The 9,357-nt window shown below is 45.4% G+C and overlaps 1 long non-coding RNA gene across 2 annotated transcripts; it reads right to left on the minus strand.

Moving 5' to 3' along the window:
- Positions 1 to 2,082: 2,082 nt before the first annotated feature.
- On the minus strand, positions 2,083 to 7,139 carry LOC144147356 (uncharacterized). Of its 2 annotated transcripts, XR_013317902.1 has the most exons (4): positions 6,531 to 7,139; positions 5,370 to 5,646; positions 2,331 to 2,550; positions 2,083 to 2,102 (listed from the first exon to the last, which is right to left on the minus strand). It is a non-coding gene; the product is annotated as an uncharacterized LOC144147356 (long non-coding RNA). The 2 variants fall into 2 exon arrangements; XR_013317901.1 differs by having other exon boundaries at positions 2,088 to 2,550; positions 6,531 to 7,126.
- Positions 7,140 to 9,357: the final 2,218 nt, after the last annotated feature.

Below are 9,357 nucleotides of genomic sequence, written 5' to 3' on the forward strand. Positions count from 1 at the left end.
TCCAGCACGTCTTGTCGAAACGATGGAAAAACTACCCCGAAGAAGGGGACTGTTTCCGGACTCTATCGGGTTCCGGAGGGGCCTGAGCACTCAAGATGCGATGTTGCAGCCGCAGAAGGAGATGATCGGGAAAGAGACGAAGGACTGCAATCATGGGCCTCGACCTGCAGAGCGCCATCGACCGGGTGAAGCACTCGGCCATCGTGGCGCAGTCGTCGTGGTTCAACGTAGGAAAGAGAAGCTACGACTACATTAGAGACTTTCTTTCGGACCGCAAGATCGCTTTGCACGCGGGGGAGATCAAGTTACCGGAGCGAGGCGTACTCGCCGGACCACAACGAGACGCACCACAGGGAAGCGCGCTCTGTGAAACGCTGCAAACCAAACGTAGCTACTTGTACCGAGTGTGAGTGGTGGATGCAAAGACAAGGACAGACCCAAGGGCTAGGACGAAACACTGAAGACCCTACGGCTGGCCCGACAAGCGTACCCGCCACGCTACCGGGCGCTGGGTCGAGAGGAAGCGATACATCTCAGACTTCAAGCCGCGTCAACAACGTCACCGGCGGCGTTACATTGAATGTACCCGGACGAGCACCTGAGTGACCAGTGCAATGTGTGTTAGAAAAGACCGCCCAATTGTTCGCACATCATGAGGGACTGCACCGCCGACCCAGACGTCGCAAGCTTCGAAGAGTATCCGGCGGAACTCCAGAGCGCCATCGAATCTGCAAGCAAAACAGACAAGTCATGGCCCATTCAGCAGGTCGTCACCAGGCTCGAAAGGCATGGGATCCGTAAAAGGGGCAAGTGACGAGTAAGGTCGCAGAAGAAGGTGCCACGCCAGCCACGTTAAGGCGGAGCCCTGATCCGGCTCCCGCCTCCTGCAGGACTTGTTTCAATGAAGTCTTTTCCAGTCCAGCCTAGTCCAACTGAACCGGAATGAAATCATTTCTTTCGGACCCTAACCGTAACGGTATGTTTTCGGTTCGACCCATTGTTCAATAGATAACAAGAACATCTGTATTGGGTTTGTGGGGGTACGTATTGTGTATGTGAGCGAATGGTTCTGACGTGTCATTTCCTCGGCTCCGTGTTTTGATACGATTTCTTGCAGTTTCTACGTTCCCAGCTATTTTACGTAGTGACAGCGATAACCTTCATTTTCTGGCACCGTCAAGGGCTACTACCTGCCCCGGAAATGTTCCCGAAAGCAAGCATTACAACCGTATCGCCTCTAAGCAGCGGCTAGGCCTAACCTCTTAGCTAGGCATAACACCAGATGCTTAAGCAAATGGAGCCGGTGTCTCAAGTGGTTTCCAATTTCGCCCTTCAAACATCGACGCCTCTGAGGCTCCAGGGCGACGACAGCTGCCCCATGGATGCTAGCAGCGACCCTCCTGTGCCGCAAGAGCCCAGTAATATCAATGGTGAGTCGGCGTACCCTTACAAAAATGATTGTTGAGTTTCATAAGAAATTTTGTTGAATTCACTCAACAAACATTGTTGAGTATCCAAAGAATTTCTGTTGAGATTGTGTTGAGGATTTGTTGAGTTTTTCAGGAAAAGTGGCCACCGTGGTTTCATTGATTTTCCGTTGAATTTCTTACGTCGAATTCCCATTGAGTTTCTGTTGCCTTTCCGTTGAGTCTCCACTGAATTTCGTATTGATATTTTGTCGAGGTTTTTATGAGTGCCCAATGTGTTTCTGTTGATATTTTGTTGAGATTTTTACGAGTGCCGCATGCGTTTCTGTTGATATTTTGTTGAGATTTTTACGAGTGCCCCATGCGTTTCTGTTGATATGTTGTTGAGTTTTACACGAATGCTCAATGTGTTTCTGCTGTGATTTCTTTCAAAGGCTTTTGCGATCATTGTAGGTTGAACAAGAATCTACATTTTATCGCACCACCAATACACGAGTTTATGGTGTGGCAGTAGTGCATGTCATGTGACTAAAAATTCTGCCTCATGCAGACATGCAAAAAGAAAAACAAGGTGTTCAGCGTGCACTTTTTATTTTATTTCCCGATTCAAAAGCGATGATAGGTTATTTTTTATGTAACCGGCGCTCACACATGGAAACTTCTGGCCCGTGTAGCCTGCAAGAGATAGAATGAATTTATGATTTACTATAAAAAATGAAAACGTGTTCAGCAAGTTCTCAGAATTAGTAATAAAAGTGTGCAAAAATAGACACTTTCCCAAAAAGCATAAAAGGGATGCAGTGATCTCACTGTGCACATGAAGAAAAACGGGTGATTAGCTACAAGTTGACAAAGATGACAGCTTTGTTCTTGGCACTCTAAATGCAAATCATGTGCACTCACCGACCACAGCCTTCACCCGCACCTGGTCCTATCCTGGCTTTGTAGGAGCGTCGCCCTGGGCTTTGCCTTTCCCTCCAAAGAGAGTTTTCCCCTTGAGCTCCTCCGCAGTGAAGACATGGCGCAAAAGAGCCCTGGCAAATTTGCCAGGGCCACTCGCACACGCATGCACCAGCTGATCCAGGTACCCCTTCTCAATTAGCACACCGCCCCCAATGTCAACCTGCAAGCAGAAAATAAAACCGAAACAGTTGAACCAACATGAACTCCAGGATCGAGACAATGAAGAGTTTGAGTACCCATGAACAATTTCTCAGAATATTACGGTAATTCATTTACAGATTTTGGCACTGATCCACTAAAAATTATTTTCGAATAGATTTAATTTAAATGTATATTTTTAGTTTTCATGGGTGAACATGCATACCTCAACATGCTTTCGGCTTGTTTAAACAAGCGTTTCAAGAATTCTTTAAAGTGTTTGCCAAGTGCCCACTGCAGTACACCGTGGGTGTATTGCTTTGTGGTAGAAAGGCAAAAAAAACCATTTGGGTGCTGTTAGGTCAATCTGGATGAAAGGTTATGTGGCTAAAATAGTCAGATGGCTGTAATGCACACAAAGTAGGCAGTACGATGCCTTGCCCTGACTCATGCAACTATCTATAAAAAACTGACCTTTTTTTAGCACCCGATTCAGCAAAATAAAATGAGCAGACTGTTATTGATTTTTAAATTATTTAAATTGAAAAGAGTGAACCCTAGTTACAACTAGGCCAATTTGCTCCTTCATTTTTTCATTGGCTAGCAGTGCACGAGGGTCATACGCGAAATGTGGTTTGCGGCGTGGTGCTAGCAGGAACTTTTTGTGTGGCTGGTGTTCTTTCTGCAGGATTGTGGGTTTGCGAATGCCTTGTCGTAAGGAGTACCCAGCATTGTTTTTGGTTCGAAATTCCGCACTGCGCTGTTCACGCCTCCTACAACCACAGACACGAAGCAGGCTGCACGATGAATGCTAGCACAGCGAGCTAGCACAGCGTGACAATTGGACAGGTGCGGACAGCGGCTCAGATAAGGTAATTTTGCACTGTCTGTGTCATCTCCGCGCGCTGATAGCCTTATTTTATTTTTCATTGCTTCAAATGACTGTGGCTCGAATAAGGAAAATTTATGCACTTAAAGCTGCAACGATATTTCATGTGGTGGTGGCGTGTGATAAGAGGCACTGTTTTTACTGTGCCCCCCCAGGCATGCTGCGCACTTCTTGAGGAGTACGAGAGTTTGAGAGGTGCTCTAGTGACAGTGTTCTGGTATGTTGAGCGCATGACCATCCTCCGCCTGAGCTTCCAATGCTGAGCGATTATGCACAGGATCTGGGTGGAAACGACTGCGAGGTAAGAGTGCAATAAAATTACATACAGTGGCGGTGACAGAGATTCCACCTGGGGGACAAAGATTTTCAAGTGTTTTCTTTTCAATGTAGATGAAGCATAAATTATAATTGATTGATTCTCGGGTTTAATGCACCAACGCTACACAGACTGTGAGGTGAGCCATAGTAGAGGGCTCCGTATTAATTTTGACAACCTGCGCATCTTTACATGCGCCGAAATCTCGACCACATGGGCATATTTTGCAGCAGACATGATAGACAAGAATTTCCATCCTGCACTGGGCGCCACCAATTCTTTCGGACTGCGGGGCGAGCAGACGACGCTGAGTCCCACGCTGTTGCTCCGTGCCATGCGTGAATATCAGACGCCCCGAACGGCATCGAAAATCGGTGTCATTTATTTGGCATTTCAGCAGCAACAAGTTTAGCAGTGCCTAAGGAGAACGTTTAATTCTTCCAAGAGGTGTCCCGTTCGCCCATCAATTCTGTTCCTAACCCGCTAAGGTGGCGGGCCAGTCCACACCACTTTGTCCTGACAGGCATTGCCTGTGAGGCCACGTTTCGTCCTGCCAGCAGGACGCCTGACCTTTTTATCCTCAATTGATGTTTATTTTCGGAATTCTGGGAAAATTGCCATCATTGCCTTTTACTTGGCGATGTTCAGAAGCTACTTGTCCGGGCAGGCGTGATTACGTCGTTACTGGCTGCACCAACAATCAGCGTAAGCGCACAGTGCTCATGCAAGAACCGTGCGAAGTGCACCATGACAAAACAAGTGTCTGCATGTGCGGAGTCTATTGGCTGCACAAATTTCCTGCGTCGCTTGAGTGTCACCGTAAATGGGTCGTCGCGCTAAATCGCAGACTTAGAGCCTGGCAAATTTGCCAGAATGAGCCCGGTGGTACGCTGCTTTTGGAAGCGCTGTTTAATCACCCTCATGCTCAATCCTTATCGCACGTTTCTGTTCTTTGGAGGTATGTTTGGTCCGTTTCATCGACGGGAAGCCATCGAAAATCAACCAGACACTTATGCTGCAGCTTGGGTACGCGAAAAATTCTCAAGTAACCCTTGTGAAAACCGTGCTGATATTCGAATGTGATATTATAAATAATTAGCAACTTGAGAGTGGATGAAATGTTTCCTGACCTAGCGTATGGTGCTTGTTAGGAAAATTTAATGGTGAAGTACCGTCCCTGATTTAAAGACTGGTGCTACCTCGGCTATCCTCCAATCACTGAGAATAGTGCCTGTCATGAGAGACTGCGAAAAAAGTGCCGACAAAATCTACAGACTGCGGTATGTACTTTTCGGTATAGTGTGATTAATAACAGTATGATCTGAAGTAGATAATATTGTAAGCTTACTTAAAATGGAAAGTAGCTCCACACCAGTTTGTATTGCAAATTCAAAACCATATCGAAAATCCTAAATGTTTGCTTGGCTTGATTACATACGGATACTTGCTTCAAAGTCAGTTCAATTTCTATTCTTGCACTTTAGCCATTGGCCCCAGTTTCGCTTCAATATCCCTGCTAAGCAATGACACACTCAAAATGCACAACACTGCTTCATGAAACTGTTTCAAATAACCAGGGGCTAGAGCACTGCTAACAGGTATATATTATGACAGGTTCCAACATGAAATAACTAACCTGAAAGTACATAATCAGTGGGTGCACTGATGTGGCAGCGGTGCCTGGACCGATGCGTTGAGCAAATGCGCTGGCTTCTGAACGGGTGGTCCAAGCGGCCAGATGATGGATGAAGGATTGACTATTCCTGGCGGCAAAGCGTACCCAGCACCAAGGAAAGGCCAGGCAGTACTTGGGTACAGCAGGTGCAGTGTCAGTTGGCCACGGAGGGCCCTGGCAAAGCCTTTGAAACTGGACTGAAAGCCAGCCAGCCAACCCGGACAGCCAGCAGCAGCACCTGAAAGTGCATAATCTGTGAGTGTGGTGGCACTTGATGAAATACAAGAAAAGCACACACAAACCACGAATGCTTAGATTAAGCAGATTATTAATCGTTAATGAGTAACCTCCAAGGCCCTTATTAACAAGAACATTCCCGCAACACCCAAACTGAAATTTAGGTCACAGTAATGTATTTATTAGGCACGCAGGTTCTGTGAGTGGGGTATGCCTGATATATGCAAAGCTCTCTGCTATGCTAATTTGCATGGAACGCTTGCTAGCAGCCCATATGCATCCCTAGCTTTCAATAGGAACTGGTGTGTACTAGTTGAGGCTCCTCCATTTCAATGCCTAGCTTGCCTTTGCAAGTTCGATTCTCCAATATAAATAGAGTTGAGTGGGCAGGCGCCCCTGCGAGACCACGCGCGCGCATTTCACCTTCAATTTCCACGTATGTGAATGTGAGCTTCACGAGTACGGCACGCATACCACGACGCATATCGCGGCCCGAAGACCACGAGACGGGTCGCGACGGCGGCAGCCGGTCTCGCGAGCGTAATAGCTGCGAAGCGCACTGCACGGAATTAACAGTCGCCGCAAAGGCACTGTTTGAGAGACACATAACAAACAAACGCCCCGGTGTTTAAGAGCCTTGCGTGATGTCAAATAATTAGCTGCCGCGTTCTACAGCGCGAGCATCGCAACAAAGGTCTAGCTTCAGCGTAAATTGATGCTGACGGCTGCGGAAACGGTAGACTGGTAAATCCAAGGCGCCAAACAAGTATGCTATATCGCATAGGCTCTGAGAGCAAATGAGATGGGGGTCTACCGAATAACTGACCTCCAAGCACCAGAACTCGTTCCGAACAAGAACAGAAAAACAAAAAAATGCGTACTCACCCCAGCAGAAACGACGTTTCCCGCCTAAAATCCTTCTTCACGCTCGTCTTCCCCTTCAAGGACACCGACACTTTGTTCGGACGCAATGTCATCCACCTTTGACGCGCGATGATCGTTGAGGCGATGATCGTTCTTCCCGTTCCCGCGTGTTCAACACACGCGTAGGTTGGAAGGGCAATCATCACCCTATAAAGCTTTTATAACTATGATTTAAGCTTGAAATAGATAAAACTGAACAAATCGCCCCAGCTACCACTCCGCACAAAACCAACTCCATGAACAAACACACAAAAAGGGAGTGATAGTTGCCAGACTGCAATAGCAGCATTTCTGTGTTTGACGAAAATTGTGTTATTGGTAATTAACTTCCTGCTTTTAAAGTATTAAAAGTGTTTATAACTTGAATTTGAGGTTTTTAAACGCAAAAGCGAATAAAAGTAAACTAACTGACATATATACTTAAATTGTAAAGAAGGTTTTAAAGTTAGTTTTGGTTTTGTTTTCACGGCGGGTTTCTCTACAGAGGAGGTGCGAGAAAACGAACTACTTTGGGTTTAGGAAGAGGGTGGCAAACGTCGGTGTGATTGAAAGCAAGGAACAGGCGCTTACTATGGTTTTAAAAAAAGAAGAGGTAATAAAACCTTCATCAGGGGAAAAAAAAAAAATCCGACGAGGATTCGAACCACGGACCCTCAAAATAGTAATCGAAGACGTAACCACTCGGCCACACAGGCGGGACTTCAGCCGAAGCCTAAAATGATTGTATAACTACGTAAGCCGGCAATGAAAATTGTCGTTTGTGTCTAGTCAATGCTGCATTTTTGGAATTCTGGCAGTTCTAACGCTTGTTTCTCACGCACCGATCTTGCAGACGAGGTCACATTGTTAGTACTCCGAGCGATTGAGCCGGAGCTCCCTTATTTGACTCAAACAAAGCTATCGCAGGTCACCCGCGATCTTTTCTTCGCAAGCCACGGTAGCCACGAAGGAAATGGCAGGCGCCGTTGGAATTGTGGCGTTGGTAACGCTTGTTTGTCACGCACCGATCTTGCAGACTAGCAACATCGCGTTAAAACTACAAGCGATGTCACTCCTGGCATGTCAGGCGCATACAGCAGCGAAAACCTCTGAGTTTGTAACAAGTTGGGATATAATGCAAGGCAATATTAAAGAGACCGAAGCATGTGGTGGCGGCGACGTAATAAGTGCAGCAAACAGGTACTGTGGGCGGCAGCGACGAGCGAAAAAGATGTAACATGGGCCGCCCCCGCCGGCCTGCGCAGAAATGGAAACACGCAATCGAAAAAAACTGTCCGGCAGATTCAGTTTGTTGTTGACGAAGAGCAACCGAGGCTTCAGCAACAAACGATTGTGCTTGCCGTGGTATGAGTCAAAGCATATCTTGACATCGTTGTCGTTATGCTATCGTCCGTCTAGAAGGGAAAAATCAGAACGCAAACGTTTTCGTCTAGCGTCTATACCAGATATAGACGCTGCTGTTTAATGATATCTGGAGACAAATTTTTAGCTGGTGGTGAAGCAGCGGATATTTTGTAGTATGGACAAGTGAATTTTATGGGTTAACTGAATGGCTGAAATTGAAATATGCACTCTAGAAACCTTGATAAAACAACAGTATAAACAAGAATTTGAATTTTGTTCGATCACACTGAAAGTGCAAGTTATCAGAGTTTGTACTGTACTTTACCTTGTGCTGTATCTTGTACTTTGCATGCTTCCAATATGCTGACAATGCAGAACATATATTGTCTGCGAGATGTTACACAAATCATCAGACATGACGCGCTGATTTGTGCGATATGTGACATGTTGTAAGAATACCTTGAAGACATGTTGCAGAACGTCTAGGACTCATCGTTGAAATCTTTATATCATGAACATGTTGTTGATCTTCGACATGTTGTTTGACTCTTTACGATATCAGACCTTTATAATCTTGCAGTATATCGACATCTAGTAAAAGTCCTTATCATTAAAGACATGTCGTTATACTTATTCGACGAGTCGTTGAAATCTTTGCGATATTGGACCTTCATGATGTTGAGGACAACGAAATGTCGTTGAATTCATAAGGTGTCGACAACATGCCGTAAAAGTTATGTGATTTTCGTTGAAATCTTTGTGATATTGAAGACATCTCGAAATCGTTATGATATCATGCATGTCGTATGAATATGTTGCCATATTTTCAGCTGGGATATATGTACCGGTACAAGAAAGTGCTGAGAGTTGCATTGTGAAAGCTGGCTGCCTGTACAAAATGCAACTTCCTTGAAAAATGCAACTTATTTAATACACTCACACTGCACAAAAATATGCTAAGATGCTGCCTAATTAGGCTCATACATCCAGGACAGTGGGTATTAAAGTTTTAGTGCACGTGGCTGTCCATGTCGAAGAAGCATGCAGATAGTATTTGGCATCAGTTGCTGATGACTTGCCCACAAATAATCACCATGAGTCACTGAAAATACAACAAAAAGTCAACAAGAACTCCACAATAGAAAAATCATTGTGCGGACCACAACGAAAATTCCGTTGTGTTCTCAATGTGTAAACTCAATGAACATTGAGTTTCACAAATAATCACCATGAGTCACTGAAAATACAACAAAAAGTCAACAAGAACTCCACAATAGAAAAATCATTGTGCGGACCACAACGAAAATTCCGTTGTGTTCTCAATGTGTAAACTCAATGAACATTGAGTTTCTGTTGATTTTCCGTTGAATCAATGAGAACTCAATGAAACGTCAACAGAAATTCAGAACCCATTTTTGTAAGGGTAAAGCCCCGACAAACGCCT

The sequence above is a fragment of the Haemaphysalis longicornis genome, unplaced genomic scaffold (genome assembly GCF_048455015.1).
Source record: "Haemaphysalis longicornis isolate Haplotype H1 unplaced genomic scaffold, Haemaphysalis longicornis Haplotype H1 scaffold_7, whole genome shotgun sequence".
NCBI lineage: Eukaryota > Metazoa > Arthropoda > Arachnida > Ixodida > Ixodidae > Haemaphysalis > Haemaphysalis longicornis.